The 19,599-nt window shown below is 37.6% G+C and overlaps 1 protein-coding gene across 1 annotated transcript in view; it reads right to left on the minus strand.

Moving 5' to 3' along the window:
- Window positions 1-10,435, minus strand: part of DPYS (dihydropyrimidinase) — a 359,961-nt gene extending 349,526 nt beyond the window's left edge. The window contains exon 1 of the mRNA XM_063451168.1: window positions 10,432-10,435. The gene's annotated coding sequence lies outside the window, so the exon portion shown is untranslated. The remainder of the gene's footprint in view (window positions 1-10,431) is intronic.
- Window positions 10,436-19,599: the final 9,164 nt, after the last annotated feature.

The raw sequence follows: 19,599 nt of genomic DNA on the forward strand, positions 1-19,599 counted from the left end.
TGAAAAAAAAAATTTCAATAAATAAAAAAATAGCAATAATAATATAAAATGTAGATTAAAAAAGCATTTGTATCAAAAGCATGGAACACATTCTATCAAACAGTTTCCCTAATTTTTCTTCTACCAAAATTGCCCGACAAAGCAATGTCATTAATAACCGGGCAGATGAATAGTGAATTCTGCTGCCAGATAAACGGTGGATGACAAAATATCAACTTCCTACTGTTCAGTTGCACGCAGTATCTACAAAACTGGTAATTACTTTTAATTTAATTAGGTCCCCTGGTATTATTTCTATCTCATAGATTGCATTATTACATGTGATATGTGAAAGCAACAAGACAAATACTAAAACAAAGCATTCAATACCTTCTTTCTCTCTTTCTTTCCATTAATTAAATCGAGGCTTGATTTGGCTCTGTGTTAAAGGGACATTATAACCCCTTATGGACACTATAATTCCTGTCTTCGCTCAGCAAATTACATTAATATGTCACTGGCATGATATAATGAACTTAGCTCGCCAATCTTTATCACTTTAAGATATTTCTTTGACCAAAATTAACACAAGGGATATTTTGATGGACTTAAATAACCAATTGCGGATATAAATACAGCTCCCTATATGTGTACCCAACTAATGCATCAGAGAGAAAATTGGTCATCACATATAAGACATTCTATTTTCAGTATTGGTCCACTAATCATAGGTCAGTGATGTTAACCACCTCACAGGTAGGGACCAGTACATAATATGGGTTATCTATTTTTCTTTCAAGACATTTATAGTTTGGTGATCCTTGAGGATTGGTCAGAGAAGCCATGAACTAGACAAGCCACCCAGTGATTCTCAAACTCCAGTGTAAGGACAACCTCTGAACCATATTTTAAATAACCTAATTCTTTTCCACGTGTATATCAATAAAAACACCGTGTGAGGACTTCTCTGCGACGCAATGTAATGGACAACCCTTTTAGTGATTTTCAAACCAATTTTTTACTTGTGAGATTCCAATGTTCGTGTGTGTGTTGTTCTTTAAGATTCAAATACTCATAAGTGTGATTTATTTTAAATTTCAATCACTAACAGACGTGTTGAGCGCGTATTTAAATGAGTGCCATTCATGATTCCCTGCACTGTTAAAGTGTCATGAATCTGTGCCTTTTTACCGCAACTCTCTATTTCTACGAATTGCTATTTTGGGCCCAACTGGCAAAATCGAATGCTGCATCCTCAACTACATCTAACATTTAAACTCTTCTGGCTTCCTGGTAACTATACTTGGCTTCCCTTCTTGTACTTGCTTCACAGATTGCCACTTATAAACCTGCTGGACTTCTTGGAAATGGATATTGGCTGGTAATACTGGACTTGAATTTCGGATTAACCCTTAAAACTGCTTTCCTAATAACTATTATTGGCTTCACATATCGACCCTGCTTAGTGAAATACCCCTTATAACTCCTCTGGAATTTCTGGTAAAGAATTTTGGCTATCTATATTGGACTTTATTTTAGGACTCCCCTTAATTATCTTCAGGATATCACGAGATATTCTTTAAAGATTTACATAGAAATAAGAAATCACATCAAACTAAGTTTTGATTTTTATTTTTTTTTATAAATATAAACAGTTTGACATTATCTATAAAAACCCTGTCAATGGCACGTGTCCATGATTTTGAAATTTCCTAATTCTTTTCCAGGGAGGATATTAATTTAACACTGTGCTTTTAGTGACCCATTGGAACTGGTCTGAAAAATACAGCAATAGAAAGTCCATAAAATACCTAAAAGACATTCCAATAGATATTGACATAAATTAAATAGATGATTCTTGGGGTTACTATAGAAGTGTTTAAGATCCTACATTTTTCTAATATTTTTACCTAGGAAACATGCCCATATACGAATTCACAAGTTAATTTACTGTTATTGAGGAATGAATCGCCATTATTATACATGTATTTATTTATAAAATATTTTACCAGGAAAGATACATTGAGATTTCTCTCGTTTTCAAGTATGTCCTGGGTCCACAAAACATTGCATTGTTACAATTAGGGTACAATAAAATACAAAAACAATATTAATACACAATAAATACAAAATTTAACATAGAACAGGTAGGAAATATATAATCAAACATGACAGGTGCATTCTGTTTTGAGGTATGTAGAGAGGGATCTTTTAAAGGACTTTAGGCTGGGGGAAGATTTGAAATTGTGCGGGAGGTCGTTCCACAATTGCGGCGCTCTGTAGGAGAAGGAGGATCGGGCTGCTTTCTTTTTGTATTGATTTAGACTAAATAAAGTGCTGGTACTGGATCGGAGGTTATAGGAGGTGGGGACAGCCGGGGAAAACATTTTGTTCAGGTAGGGTGGGAGCTTCCCAGAAAAGCTCTTAAACACAAGGCTGGAAAGATGAAGGGTGCGTCTGAATTCCAGTGACAGCCAGTTTAGTTCTTTTAGCATGTCACAATGGTGGGTCCTGTAATTACATTGTAGCACAAATCGGCAGAACGAGTTATACAATGTGTTGAGTTTATTAATGTGGGATTGCGATGCAGATGCATATACTACATCTACATACTACATACATGGTCAAAGCCAGATTAGCATAGTTATATATAATTACCATTTTATATACTTTCATATTTTAGCAGAAAGATGGGTAAAGTTAAAGATAAAATAAGCCACATAAAAGAATTACTGATACCATGTCACAGAGCAATCCCTGACCAAACTGGATTTTACAGAGCTGGCACTTTCATTACAAAATAAGAGGTATTCAACTGGAAATTACCAAAGGCTATTTTGAGTCTAAAAAATGCTTAACTGGGCTTCACATTGCTATGTGTATTCATTTTTTTTTCTAACATTTTGAAGTTTTGTGCTTTAAAAAAATAATCAAAAAGTGAGTTGTCACCATGTATGGTTGTCACCAGGAAATGTAATTTATGGCAGGAGAACTGATTATCTGGGTAATGCTCTCTAACTTTTAACTTTTGCAAGATGAACGTTTGATACAAGGCATAGTAACATCCTTCTGACACTGTCTATACAGAATTACTTGAAAGGAACAAAGAAATTGTGAAAACTTAATATTAAATTCCTATTTCTTTGAAAACCTTCATAACATTTTTGTGAAATGGTCTGTCAAAGAAAGAAATTACTATAACCCTATTGAGAGGGGGGACTTTTCTGGCATCATATGCCCAATCATATGGGCATCATATGCCCAATTCACCGTGGGGAAGGTCCCCCTCTCCATTTGTAGTATGAAAATTTTTAATTTCAGGCTTTACTACAGTGCTGCTGTTCCACGTCCCCACCTAAGGTCAATGGGTCACTGGGGACCACACGTGGTCCAATAACAGGCTTCCCATGTGTGCACTCCATTCCGGCGAGGGGAGGGAGTTGGTAGTAGGGAGGTTTTTTTAAAGACCAATGCTGCAGGAGGGAACACATTATGGGAGGCAGGGTGGGAGGGGAGAGCTTGCTTCCCCTTGCAAGTGCTCTCCCTGCAAGGGAAAGATTTTCACGTCTCCTGTCGCTGACAACAGTTATTATTTATGCACAGAATTGACATTAGGCATCCCAATGTTACTAGCCCACAGCACACAATTAACAATATCTCTGTATGTTTCAAACAGAAACACTAAACACTCTGACCATCCTACCATCATGATCACTTCAAATCACTGAATAAGTCATGGTGGTTGAATTAACCCTTATTGCAAAGTGTACACTCAAACTTTCAGAATCTGAACCCCCTTTAAAGGGTGCTGTTCTTTTCTTTTATTCTTTCAGCAGCTGGTGATTTATATATATTTTTCAATTTGTTACATTTTTGTAAAATTAACTTTGAATTATTTTTCAATAATAGTAGAAAATAATGTCATACATGGCAAACATTCTGGTGGTTAATAGAAGCTCCAAAAGCTTCCATAAATTGTTGTAGTTTTATAGAATAAAGGAATCAAGGACAAACAACCAACCGTGAGGTACCATTAGAGTAAAGAAAAAAACATGAGTTTGTAAAGAGAGAGTGTTAAGAGAAAAGGTAATAGAAAAAAGTCAAACCAAGGTAAAGGAAGAGAACAAGCATGTTTTTTTAGGGGGGAGGGGGAGTTTGTGCTGGACCTCAGAGCATACATAGTTACATAGTTACATAGCTGAAAAGAGACTTGTGTCCATCAAGTTCCGCCTTCCTCACATTTGGTTTTTTTGCTGTTGATCCAAAAGAAGGTAAAAAAACAAAACAGTTTGAAGGACAATTTTGTAACAAGGTAGGAAAAAAAATCCTTCTTGACCCCAGAATGGCAGTCAGATTTATCCTTGGATCAAGCAGTTATTACCCTACATTGAAAGATTATATCCTTGAATATTCTGTTTTTGCAAGTATGCATCTAGTAGCTGTTTGAACATCTATATGGACTCTGATAAAACCACTTCTTCAGGCAGAGAATTCCACATCCTGATTGTTCTTACAGTAAGAAAAACTTTCCTTTGCCTTAGACGAAATCTTCTTTCTTCCGGTCTAAACGCATGGCCTCGTGTCCTATGTAAAGTCCGGTTTGTGAATAGATTTCCACACAATGGTTTGTGCTGGCCCCGAATATATTTGTATAATGTTATCATATCTCCTCTCAGGCAACGTTTTTCTAAACTAAATAGGTTTAAATTTGTTAACCTTTCTTCATAGCTGATATGTTCCATTCCTTTTATTAATTTTGTAGCCCGCCTCTGCACTTTTTCTAGGGCCATAATATCCTTCTTTAGAACAGGTGCCCGAAATTGCACAGCATATGTGGTCTTACCAGTGATTTATAAAGAGGCAAAATGATATTCTCGTCCCGAGAATGAATGCCCTTTTTCATGCATGACAATACCTTACTGGCCTTGGCCACTGCTGATTGACATTGCACATTGTTGCATAGTTTGTTGTCTATAACAATTCCCAAGTCCTTTTCGTGTGTTGTTATCCCTAATTCTCTTCCATTAAGGGTATACGTTGCTTGTGTATTCTTTACGCCGAAGTGCATAACTTTGCATTTTTCAACATTAAATTTCATCTGCCATTTGAGTGCCCAGTCCTCCAGTCTATCTAAATCCCTCTGCAGCAAAGTAATATCTTGCTCACATTGTATTATTTTACAAAGTTGTGTGTCATCTGCAAACACTGAAACATGACTTTCAATGCTGTCTTCAATATAATTTATAAACACGTTAAATAGAAGGGGTCCTAGAACAGACCCCTGAGGGACACCACTTGCCACCTCTGTCCAGCTTGAAAATTTACCATTAACGACAACTCTTTGTACTCTGTTTTTAAGCCAATGTTCTACCCAAGAACAAGCATTTTCATCTAGACCGATTTCCTTACGTTTGAACATTAATCTATTGTGTGGAACTGTATCAAATGCCTTGGCAAAATCCAAATAGATCACATCCACTGCAACACCCTTATGTATACTTCTACTTACTTCTACAGGTAGGATGAACTTCCTGCGTAGGGAAATTCTAAGCCTAGTGGTGGTACATATTCTGTGTTTCAGTTTGGGAGTAGTGTCTTTCAAAGAGACATTCTTGTATTGTCCATCCCAGAACTCTTTAAGGGCAGTGCCAACGTTTTGCATGGACTCAAGGCCTGAAGAGCACTTTGCACACTATGAACACATCTAAAAATGTGCTCAAACTGCACTTTAATCCGATGAAACATAGAACACATGCAAACAATTTTGAAAGCCAATTATAATTTTGTAGTGGGTTTCCTTTTCCCTATCAAAGGCTTTCTTGGGAAAGAACTACTTTGCTAGTACAGTGAGTATAGCGGTTTTTATGTTCATTTTATCCATTTTTATTTTGTCTGGTGTAAATTGTTTGTAACATATTTTGTATTTGTATACAGTGTGTCTGTTTTTTTGTTCACAATAATGTTCTTGTATTAAGTTATGACTTTGTCTGGAATACGAAGCATACTACCAAAGAAACCTACGTAGTAGTATGGTGGCTTTCCAGATACGGTATTTTTGCTAAATTGTGTTTTGTGGGTTTTTAATCTAACATGGGTAACCTAGAACTCACCATTTTCCTGGTGGTAATAGCCTTTATACTAGAATAGGTTTGGGTAGTGTTAAGAAGCATTCTTTATCATTATTGTGGGTTCAGTGCAGACATATTGTGATTTTAAAACCCTGTCACCTGTTTGTGACAAATATAACTAAGCACATAATAAGTCACATTCCATTATGTTCATGTGCCACATATAGGGATATAATCACCAAATACTGAATTTGCTATAGAAAACTCCATCTCTTTCATTTGACTCAATTTTTTTTCAGTTGATAAAATTCCTATTCAATTCATTTTATTCACAATCAAATGAATGTCAACTGCATTGAGACAAATGGACCTCATCATAGTAGTGAGATTCATTTGAAAATAACACAATATAATTGATGCTGGATTGTAACCAAACAGCAACTAAATTCCACTACTGAGATCAAAAATAGATGCCAGGTGAGAGTAGGAAGTTGGTTGGATTTAGGGCTAAGGCACCATTACAGGACTAAGAGAGGTTGATGATAAGTTGATGATAAGCCTTCCATAAGACATTTTTTACATATATTGTTCCTTGTGTTTTATTGCACAGGAAGACTTGTCCGTTTAGCTTAGCCACCTCTTCAATAGACATTTTGGATGACTAGACTTCCTTTGATTTTCTATCACTTTATTGTTTTGGACCTTATTGCTGTTATGATGGTGTTTCCTATGTTTTCAATTGAGCTTTATCATTATTTTCCTTCAATTCAGTAGATTGAGAGGTAGGCTATTTCTTGTTCTGTTGGCTGATCAAGGTTTGTCATATTTTTTTTTTGCCAACTGATCCTGCATGGGGAAGTAGCCATCTATATTCTTGTCTGCATATTTTGTTTGGGTGCTAGGTCATACAATTCTGCTAGGTCATACAATACTCGCTTTCTGAAGGAGCTACTGGACATGTGCAGAACACTGGTGGCTATTTAAATTGAAATGAATGCATTAAGATCAATTCTCTAGTCACATGCCTCAGTGTTTAACCACTTTATTTCCAAAATCGAATAGAATAAGTTTGACTTCTATGTAGTTTGAAGAATTAAATTTAGTCCCTAAAGCCCTCACTCTTACCCTTAGTTATGCTGAAGGAATGATTATCATCCTGTATATTAATCAATGCCTGAAAATGTGCTGAAAATGTCAACATGTCGTCTCCATCCACACTAAAAAGGAAGTTTCAGTGGGTGATACAATTCCTACAGTCAAGTAGGGGAAGGAGTGAATGATCATTTCACTGCTATATGAACAGGAAATGTGTATAGTGCCTTGTTAACAGTATAGGTGTCCATCCTCCCCATTCAAAAGAAAAAAAAAAAGTACTTTTGCTCACCTTTTGTTCCTCACAGCACTGGTCTCCATGCTGTCGTCCCGCAAACATGGCTGAGATTATGAAGACGGATGACCTCAGCGAATTCAATGCTTTCCCATCAAAACACATTATGAGGCTAGTCCACATGCATGACTAAGCACAGCACTGTATCAATCACATGGTCACTATGATCAAGGTTTATGTCATATGTTTTTTTTTTGTCAACTGATCCTGCATGGGGAAGTAGCCATCTATATTCTTGTCTGCATATTTTGTTTGGGTGCTGGGTCATACAATTATGGCTGTTTACTCGGTTTCTACAGGAGCTACTGGACATGTGCAGAGCACTGGTGGCTATTTGAATTGATATTAATGCATTAAGATCAATTCACTAGTCACATGCCTCAGTTTTTAACCACTTTATTTCCAAAATTTAATAGAAAAGGTTTGACTTTTATGTAGTTTAAAGAATTAAATTTAGTCCCTAACGCCTCACTCTTACCCTTATTTATACTGAAGGAATGATTATCATCTTGTAGATTAATTAATGCCTGAAAATGTGCTGAAAATGTCAACATGTCGTCTCCATCCACACTATAAAGGAAGTTTCAGTGGGTGATACAATTCCTACAGTCAGGTAGGGGAAGGAGTGAATGATAATTTCACTGCTATAGGAACAGAAAATGTGTATAGTGCCTTGTTAACAGTATAGGTGTCCATCCTCCCTGTTCAAAGGAAATAAAAGTACTTTTGCTCACCTTTTGTTCCTCACAGCACTGGTCTCCATGCTGTCGTCCTGCAAACATGGCTGAGATTATGAAGATGGATGACCTCAGCAAATTCGATGCATTCCCATCAAAACGCTTGGAGGCTAGTCCGCATGCATGACTAAGCACAGCACTGCATCATTCACATGGTCTCTATGAGACCACCTGATAGAAATAGCTCAGTTTTAGTTTACTATTTCCAGTGAAGGGCTTCTAGTACCTGTCAGAGTGAGAGCCACTAGAGGCATTTAAACACTGCAAGGTAACCTTGCAAAACGGCAATGTTTACATTGCAGAGTAAAGCAGACAGGAATATGCCACTCAGCCCACTTAATTGACATGAAGTGGTCTTTTGTCTATAGTGTCCTTTTAAGTACAGTTAGTATTCCACAGAGAAAGAAAGATAACGGTATTTAAAAACGTAAAAATATATTATTTAAGGGTATATATTGTATGTGGGCATTGTGTCAAAAAGCAGGCATTCTTTTTATACTCTGTTGCCATTTTTATGCCTTCTGGGTCCTTACAAATACCTATAATCAAGGTATTTTACCATTTTATTTATCTGTTACATGTATACTTTTGCACTGCAATTTTACTTTGCACTTTATGTTGTAAATTGATTATATATGATGTATTGTATTTTTCAGTAAATATTTTTGCATGAATTGGTGTGCTGTGGGTCTTTTATCTTTTGAAATATGATAAAGATAAGATTAAAGACACTGTATATACTAAATCACTAAACATTTCTGCGAAGAATGAACAAATAAATGAAAAAAAAACAATTGTGTAAATTTGAATTATTACAATTTGTAGCTTTGTCGGGAAAGCAATATATACACAAAATTGCTGTTTTTTTATACGTAAATATGCTAGATATGCATGATGTGTTTCAAATTAATTTTATGGTATTATTATTTCACTCAAAAAGTGCTTGGTAAATCAGGTGCTAATAAGACATTGACCCAGCAATATGGAATACTATTAGAATTAACTTATAAACAGTCTAGAAGATTCAGATACATGTATGCCTAGGTAAGTACCCAAAAAGCCTAAATATTTGGTAAAAAGAAATGAATGTTATCTAAGGATATGTGCCTTTGTTCAGAAGTGGCCCAGACTGAATCACACAATGCAAGACTTTCAGTCCTTGAGAAAGCAACCAGCCTTACTCAAAAAGATCCGTTTAACTGAACTCATGTTTGGATAGTTGTGAGACATCATGTTAGAAGGCATATTTGAGTCTTTGCTTTCAATGTATACATTCCCTGGCCTTTCTGAAATTAGAAGGGGGTTACACTTGCAGATATAGCCTTTTTTTCATTTTCATGCTTTAATAACGTAATTTTAGTTCAGGCTGATAGCAGCTACGGTCTGTGAGTGTAAATCCCACTAAATCCAGGCATTCATGTGCGGTGAATGTGTTAGGGGAAAATAATGCCACTGCATAGTTCTGGAGAAATGAAAGGGACACTTTACTACCCAAAACAATAAAAATCACTGTTGAGAAATACTCCAGATGAAAACAGTCATGAAATAGATTATGCATTTTAAAAATTTGGGGTATATCTAAAAACAGTTCGCAAATGCCGCAAATCTCGTTCTGCAGCCTTTATAATCTCTCCCTTTCTTCCTCAGCTCAGACTTTCTATGGCTTTTCAGTAACAGGTTTCCCAACGCACCTCAATGATATGTCTTTACAAGGTAGATGCGCAGGGTAGTTGCTTGCCTCCTGAGTTTAGCTCCACTGAACTAAACAACCAGGAAGCAACAGGACTGGCTAACTGATTGACAGCTAGGGATGTTATAACCATGTTAATTTATAAAAGTGTCAATTTCTATTGAAACCTGCATTTTTCGTAAATGAAAAAAAGTGGACATGCTGCTCACTCATAAACTACTTCAGCAAGCTAAAGTGTTTTAGGTGTCTGTAGTGTCCTTTAAATAAACACAATTCCTCTGGGTCTCATGGTTTGTCTCCAGAACTTTTTAATGACTTTACAAACAAGGTTTACTATTATGAAATATATATATATATATATATATATATATATATATATTAGCATTTGTAAAAACTTAAACGTTTGATTTGTGCAAAAACTTGGTTGTCACTTCCTAAAAAAAGAAAATGCCTTCTTTGATAAATTTTGTAGTTTTAAACTTTTCAGGAGCACAATGTGATTATATAAAAAAAAAAAAAAACGTATCTGAATTTTTCCATGCAACTTGTTCAATATTCAGAATTTGGAACACGAATTGAGAATGTTAAACATGGCATTATTCATAACCTGGTTGGCACAGGTATTCTCAAGGCAATTCGCCAAGCACGCTATATCTCTACTCACAGGTGAAACAACATTTGGAATCTTAAAAATTTGAGGACATTCATAAATCAAAAGAGAAATTTCAGTGCTCAGAACACCTTATATTCATGCCAATGTTTTATGCTGAATTGGAAAACAGTCAGCTGACTGAAGAGTTTTGACAGGCGCACATGCTCAGTCAGACAATATCAATTAGCAAGCATAGTAAACGCTCGCTGGATATGATGTTTCAATTTAGTATATCTCTTGGCTGCAAACAAGCAGCTAAATTGTTTGGAGAAAAGTTACGTTGCAGAAAATGGGCATTGTCCCCTTTCAAAAACTGTTTGCAGTAGCAATTTTCATAAGTTCCAATTTGCATGAAGATTTATTTTTATTTAACTGCACTGCTTATTATGGACCCAATTTATTATTTTTTGGTTAAACTTTTCAAATGCTTTATTTTCCAATATGTAAAAAAAAAAAAAAAAAAAAATTATATCATATATAAAAAAAAATATCAATATATGAAAAAAACTCATAATTTTTATTTTTTTTAAATATTTAATTATTTGAAAAGCTCGTCTAAAAATACAGATTTAATTCCTACAGTAGAGCTGAAGTCCAATTTTGGAGAAACAAATCTTCTTCAATGTGTTTTTTACAAAAACATATCTATTTAAGAACGTTCTATGAAATGTTGTCTCAAAAAAATTAAAAAAAAAACAGATATAGACTCTGAGAAATCAACTTCCTGACAATTGAGTCAGAAATCAATTAATAATAATAATTTAATTTACTGTGATAAACTATTGCGTTTGATAGTTCTGATACATTTTACTTTATAAAATAAGAAATAAAAATAAATCCAAATGTTTTATACAGTGATTATATTTCTTAAATATGCATGCTAACACATTTTTAAATGTGGTTGAAGTTATATGCTGCAGATCTATGTCTTGTTAAGAAATGTATTTATAAATAAAAATGTATGTAAATTTTTTTAAAAATTTAAATATTTCCAAATTAAATTTTAGATTTCCATTGTTAATAAAAGTACATTTTATAAAAGAAAAAAAATAGTTTATAGCTACACTACATTCTTCTCTGAATACCTTGGTCAAAACAGCAATCACAGAAAAAAGTATTAATTTGACTGTATTCAAATTGATATTTATAGTGCAATTGTTTGGTGATTTTAGATAGAAATCAGCGAATTTAGATTGGCAAACGTTATATATTTATTATATTTAATTAAATCAGCATGTATATTGCATTCAACTGTATTGTCAATGCTAAGAGAAATTAGGTTTTCGACACATTTATAAAAAATAAGTTAGAAGCTCTTGGACACTAAGATACTGCAGGTTACTTCAAAAATTAATTAAATGGATTGCTCTAGGCTGCCAAAATATAATTCAAAATGACAATACCTACACCACTCCTCATATATGCTTACCAAGACGTTTTCACTAGTACATTCCTCATGTTTGAGTCACATGTTACACATACACAGTATTATCATTTTATTATTTATATAGCGCCAGCAAATGAGAAGCATTGGATTGTTGGAGAGTGGTGATTGCTGTGCACACACCCTTTGGGATGTATTATGTATATTGTTCATACTTATAGATACTGTCATCATCCACATTTGCTCAGATTATTAAATGACGGAAGACACAAAAATTTTAACAAATTTATATATGTATTTATTGTACTTTAAGTGTTATTTTAATTAATTTTTCTAGGAGCGCACATATCTTTCTAATTTTTGAGCTTACACTCAATTTAGGTCGCTTGTAGATATATGTTGCAGCCCACTTAATTGTTTGTCATCAACTACACCTTCGTATTAGTTTTTTATTGTACTTAAAGCAGATTTGTCTGCTTTCCAGAAACACATTTCTCTATTACTATATTTTGTTTTATTTGTAGTTTTAAATAGTTTAATCTTTAAAAGCAAATTTTTTAAATATAAGCATATTTTAAGTAATGTTCTACACTTCCTTGTTCCATTTTATGAATATAATTTGTCTATACACAAATATAATTTCATGTTATGAATGTAATTTGTCTATACACAAATATAATTTCATTTTATGAACATAATTTGTCTATATATGAATATAATTTCATTTTACGATTATAATTTGTGCATCCATTTGATTAATGGCGGAGATCCATTTACAGTTACAATATGAGTTGTGTACTTACCGTATGTGTTTTTTTTTTCTTTTACGTTGTTTCTTTTTTTACGGTTTTGTCTCTGTAATACTGTTTGACTCTCATTAAAAAATACTTGAAAAAAACATTTAGGAAGTGTTTCACATACTGACTGAGATGTTGATAGTCTTTAGCATTATGACTGTTAATATATATTGTTCCCTACATGTACATAACAATGGACGCTTTTTGAAGAAATTAACAATGGCAGCATTTCTTGGAACCAGGCTGCTGGTAACCTTTTAAATAGTTTTTTTTGTGTCAATTATTATTTAATCAACAGAAAAGTCATGTAGAATATTTATCTATTTGTTACGCCCGATGTGGATTTTGAAAACTACTTGTGAGATTGAATAATGTTCTACACTGAGGTAGAATAGTAACATCTGATGATCTGTCTAGTAATGAGTCAACAGAGTAAGACCATTCTGCTTCTTGGAGGCTGGCAAGTATCCTCCCAAAATAGCTGTACATTTATAAGTACCAAAAAAACCCCATTATTGTTACTTCAGGGTTTGCTTGAAAAATATAAATTTATAACATGAGTGCCTTCTTGTTTTAGTTTTGATACAGGGCCACTTTGTTAAAAAAAATAAAATTAAAAAAATACATAAAACTACAATAATCTGTAATCCAGCAGATGGAATGTCTCATCACTACAACCACTCCTGAAGTTATCCGTTATGACGACTTTTCTCTGATTCAATGCTTTTCATTGAGAAGGGTGTGCAGTAATCACCACTCTCCAACAATCCAATTTTTCTCATTGAGAAGGGTGTGTGCACAGCAATCTCCACTCTCTACCAATTCAGTGCTTCTCATTGAGAAGGGTGTGTGCACAGCAATCACCACTCTCTACCAATTCAGTGCTTCTCATTGAGAAGGGTGTGTGCACAGCAATCACCACTCCCCACCAATCCAATGCTTCTCATTGAGAAGGGTGCGTGCACAGCAATCACCACTCTCTATCAATCCATTGCTTCTTATTGAGAAGGCTGTGTGCACAACTCTCCACCAATCCAATGCTTCTCATTGAGAAGGAAGTGTGCACACCAATCACCACTCTCTATCAATCCATTGCTTCTTATTGAGAAGAGTGTGTGCACAGTAATCACCACTCTCTACCAATCCAATGCTTCTCATTGAGAAGGCTGTGTGCACAGCATCCAACAATCCAATTCTTGTCATTAAGAAGGGCGTGTGAACAGCAATTACCACTCTACACCAATCCAATACTTCACATTGAGAAGGGGGTGTGCACAGCAATCACCACTCTCCACCAATTCAATGCTTCTCATTGACAAGGGTGTGTGCACAGCAATCACCACTCTCCACCAATACAATGCTTCTCATTGAGAAGGGTGTGCGCACAGCAATCACCACTCTCTACCAATCCAATGCTTCTCATTGAGAAGGGTGTGTGCACAGCAATCACCACTCTCTACCAATCCAATGCTTCTCATTGAGAAGGGTGTGTGCACAGCATCCAACAATCCAATTCTTGTCATTGAGAAGGGTGTGTGAACAGCAATTACCACTCTACACCAATTCAGTGCTTCTCATTGAGAAGGGTGTGTGCACAGCAATCACCACTCTCCAACAATCCAATGCTTCTCTATCAATCCATTGCTTCTTATTGAGAAGAGTGTGTGCACAGTAATCACCACTCTCAAACCAATCCAATGCTTCTCATTGAGAAGGGTGTGTGCACAGAATCCAACAATCCAATTCTTGTCATTGAGAAGGGTGTGTGAACAGCAATTACCACTCTACACCAATTCAGTGCTTCTCATTGAGAAGGGTGTGTGCACAGCAATCACCACTTTCTACCAATCAAATGCTTCTCATTGAGAAGGGTGTATGCACAGCAATCACCACTCTCTACCAATCCAATGCTTCTCATTGAGAAGGCTGTGTGCACAGCAATCACCACTGTACACTATTCCAATACTTCTCATTGAGAAGGGTGTGTGCACAGCAATCACAACTCTTCAACAATCCAATGCTTTGCATTGAGAAGGGTGTGTGCACAGCAATCACCTCTCACCAACAATCCAATGCTTCTCATTGAGAAGAGTGTGTGCACAGCAATCACCACTCTCCGACAATCCAATGCTTTGCATTTAGAAGGGTGTGTGCACAGCAATCACCTCTCTCCAACAATCCAATGCTTCTCATTGAAAGGGTGTGTGCACAGCATCCAACAATCCAATTCTTGTCATTGAGAAGGGTGTGTGAACAGCAATTACCACTCTACACCAATTCAGTGCTTCTCATTGAGAAGGGTGTGTGCACAGCAATCACCACTCTCCAACAATCCAATGCTTCTCTATCAATCCATTGCTTCTTATTGAGAAGAGTGTGTGCACAGTAATCACCACTCTTTACCAATCCAATGCTTCACATTGAGAAGGGTGTATGCACAGCAATCACCACTCTCTACCAATCCAATGCTTCTCATTGAGAAGGGTGTGTGCACAGCAATCACCACTCTACACCAATCCAATACTTCTCATTGAGAAGGGTGTGTGCACATCAATCACAACTCTTCAACAATCCAATGCTTTGCATTGAGAAGGGTGTGTGCACAGCAATCACCTCTCGCCAACAATCCAATGCTTCTCATTGAGATGAGTGTGTGCACAGCAATCACCACTCTCCGACAATCCAATGCTTTGCATTTAGAAGGGTGTGTGCACAGCAATCACCTCTCTCCAACAATCCAATACTTCTCATTGAAAGGGTGTGTGCACAGCATCCAACAATCCAATTCTTGTCATTGAGAAGGGTGTGTGAACAGCAATTACCACTCTACACCAATTCAGTGCTTCTCATTGAGAAGGGTGTGTGCACAGCAATCACCACTCTCCAACAATCCAATGCTTCTCTATCAATCCATTGCTTCTTATTGAGAAGAGTGTGTGCACAGCAATCACCACTCTCTACCAATCAAATGCTTCTCATTGAGAAGGGTGTATGCACAGCAATCACCACTCTCTACCAATCCAATGCTTCTCATTGAGAAGGGTGTGTGCACAGCAATCACCACTCTACACCAATCCAATACTTCACATTGAGAAGGGTGTGTGCACAGCAATCACAACTCTTCAACAATCCAATGCTTTGCATTGAGAAGGGTGTGTGCACTGCAATCACCTCTCACCAACAATCCAATGCTTCTCATTGAGAAGAGTGTGTGCACAGCAATCACCACTCTCCGACAATCCAATGCTTCTCATTGAAAGGGTGTGTGCACAGCAATCACCTCTCTCCAACAATCCAATGCTTCTCATTGAGAAGGGTGTGTGCACAGCAATCACCACTCTCCACCAATCCAATGCTTCTCATTGAGAAGGGTTTGTGCACAGCATCCAAAAATCCAATGCTTCTCATTGAGAAGGGTGTGTGCACAGCAATCACCACTCTGCAACAATCCAATGCTTCTCATTGAGAAGGTTGTGTGCACAGCAATCTGAACTATCCACCAATTCAATGCTACTTATTGAGAAGGGTGTGTGCACAGCAATCACCACTCTCCAACAATACAATGCTTCTCATTGAGAAGGGTGTGTGCACAGCAATCACCTCTCGCCAACAATCCAATGCTTCTCATTGAGAAGAGTGTGTGCACAGCAATCACCACTCTCCAACAATGCTTTGCATTTAGAAGGGTGTGTGCACAGCAACCACCTCTCTCCAACAATCCAATGCTTCTCATTTAGAAGGGTGTGTGCACAGCAATCACCACTCTCCAACAATCCAATGCTTCTCATTGAGAAGGGTGTGTGCACAGCAATCTGCACTATCCACCAATTCAATGCTACTTATTGAGAAGGGTGTGTGCACAGCAATCACCACTCTCCAACAATCCAATGCTTCTCATTGAGAAGGGTGTGTGCACAGCAATCACCACTCTCTATCAATCCATTGCTTCTTATTGAGAAGAGTGTGTGCACAGTAATCACCACTCTCCACCAATCCAATGCTTCTCATGGAGAAGGGTGTGTGCACAGCATCCAACAATCCAATTCTTGTCATTGAGAAGGGTGTGTGAACAGCAATCACCACTTTACACCAATCCAATACTTCTCATTGGGAAGGGTGTGTGCACAGCAATCCCCACTCTTCAACAATCCAATGCTTTGCATTGAGAAGGGTGTGTGCACAGCAATAACCTCTCTCCAACAATCCAATGCTTCTCATTGAGAAGGGTGTGTGCACAGCAATCACCACTCTCCACCAACCCAATGCTTCTCCTTGAGAAGGGTTTGTGCACAGCATTCAACAATCCAATGCTTCTCATTGACAAGAGTGTGTGCACAGTAATCAATACTCTCCACCAATCCAATGCTTCTCATTGAGAAGGGTTTGTGCACAGCATCCAACAATCCAATGCTTCTCATTGAGAAGGGTGTGTGCACAGCAATCACCACTCTCCAACAATCCAATGCTTCTCATTGAGAAGGGTGTGTGCACAGCAATCACCACTCTCCACCAATCCAATGCTTGTCATTGAGAAGGCTATGTGCACAGCAATCACCACTCTTCACCAGTTCAATGCTTCTCATTGACAAGGGTGTGTGCACAGTAATCACCAATCTCCAACAATCCAATTCTTCTCAATGAGAAGGGTGTGTGCACAATAATCTCCACTATCCACCAATTCAATGCTTCTTATTGAGAAGGGTGTGTGCACAGCAATCACCATTCTCCAACAATCCAATGCTTCTCATTGAGAAGGGTGTGTGCACAGCAATCTGCACTATCCACCAATTTAATGCTTCTTATTGAGAAGGGTGTGTGCACAGCAATCACCACTCTCTATCAATCCATTGCTTCTTATTGAGAAGAGTGTGTGCACAGTAATCAATACTCTCCACCAATCCAATGCTTCTCATTGAGAAGGGTGTGTGCACAGCATCCAACAATCCAATTCTTCTCATTGAGAAGGGTGTGTGAACAGCAACCACCTCTCTCCAACAATCCAATGCTTCTTATTGAGAAGGGTGTGTGCACAGCAATCACCACTCTCCACCAACCCAATGCTTCTCATTGAGAAGGGTTTGTGCACAGCATCCAACAATCCAATGCTTCTAATTGAGAAGGGTGTGTGCACAGCAATCACCACTCTCCACCAATACAATGCTTCTCATTGAGAAGGGTATGTGCACAGCAATCACCACTCTCCACCAATTCAATGCTTCTTATTGAGAAGGGTGTGTGCACAGCAATCACCATTCTCCACCAATCCAATGCTTCTCATTGAGAAGGGTGTGTTCACAGCAATCACCACTATCCAACAATCCAATGCTTTACATTGAGAAGGGTGTGTTCACAGCAATCACCACTCTCCAACAATCCAATGCTTTGCATTGAGAAGGGTGCGTGCACAGCAACTACCTCTCTCCAACAATCCAATGCTTCTCAGTGAGAAGGGTTTCTGCACAGCATCCAACAATCCAATGCTTTTCATTGAGAAGGGTGTGTGCATAGCAATCACCACTCTCCAACAATCCAATGCTTCTCATTGAGAAGGGTGTGTGCACAGCAATCACCCGTCTCCACCAATCCAATGCTTTGCATTGACAAGAGTGTGTGCACAGTAATCAATACTCTCCACCAATCCAATGCTTCTCATTGAGAAGGGTTTGTGCACAGCATCCAACAATCCAATGCTTTTCATTGAGAAGGGTGTGTGCATAGCAATCACCACTCTCCAACAATCCAATGCTTCTCATTGAGAAGGGTGTGTGCACAGCAATCACCCGTCTCCACCAATCCAATGCTTCTCATTGAGAAGGCTATGTGCTCAGCAATCACCACTCTCCACCAGTTCAATGCTTCTCATTGACAAGGGTGTGTGCACAGTGATCACCAATCTCCAACAATCCAATTCTTCTCAATGAGAAGGGTGTGTGCACAACAATCTCCACTATCCACCAATTCAATGCTTCTTATTGAGAAGGGTGTGTGCACAACAACCGCCTCTCTCCAACAATCCAATGCTTCTCATTGACAAGAGTGTGTGCACAGTAATCAATACTCTCCACCAATCCAATGCTTCTCATTGAGAAGGGTGTGTGCACAGCAATCACCACTCTCCACCAATACAATGCTTCTCATTGAGAAGGGTATGTGCACAGCAATCACCACTCTCCACCAATTCAATGCTTCTTATTGAGAAGGGTGTGTGCACAGCAATCACCATTCTCCACCAATCCAATGCTTCTCATTGAGAAGGGTGTGTTCACAGCAATCACCACTCTCCAACAATCCAATGCTTTGCATTGAGAAGGGTGTGTGCACAGCAACCACCTCTCTCCAACAATCCAATGCTTCTCAGTGAGAAGGGTTTCTGCACAGCATCCAACAATCCAATGCTTCTCATTGACAAGAGTGTGTGCACAGTAATCAATACTCTCCACCAATCCAATGCTTCTCATTGAGAAGGGTTTGTGCACAGCATCCAACAATCCAATGCTTCTCATTGAGAAGGGTGTGTGCACAGCAATCACCACTCTCCAACAATCCAATGCTTCTCATTGAGAAGGGTGTGTGCACAGCAATCACCACTCTCCACCAATCCAATGCTTCTCATTGAGAAGGCTATGTACTCAGAAATCACCACTCTCCACCAGTTCAATGCTTCTCATTGACAAGGGTGTGTGCACAGTGATCACCAATCTCCAACAATCCAATTCTTCTCAATGAGAAGGGTGTGTGCACAACAATCTCCACTATCCACCAATTCAATGCTTCTTATTGAGAAGGGTGTGTGCACAGCAATCACCATTCTCCAACAATCCAATGCTTCTCATTGAGAAGGGTGTGTGCACAGCAATCTGAACTATCCACCAATTCAATGCTTCTTATTGAGAAGGGTGTGTGCA

Source organism: Pelobates fuscus, chromosome 4 (genome assembly GCF_036172605.1).
Source record: "Pelobates fuscus isolate aPelFus1 chromosome 4, aPelFus1.pri, whole genome shotgun sequence".
Classification (NCBI taxonomy): Eukaryota; Metazoa; Chordata; class Amphibia; order Anura; family Pelobatidae; genus Pelobates; species Pelobates fuscus.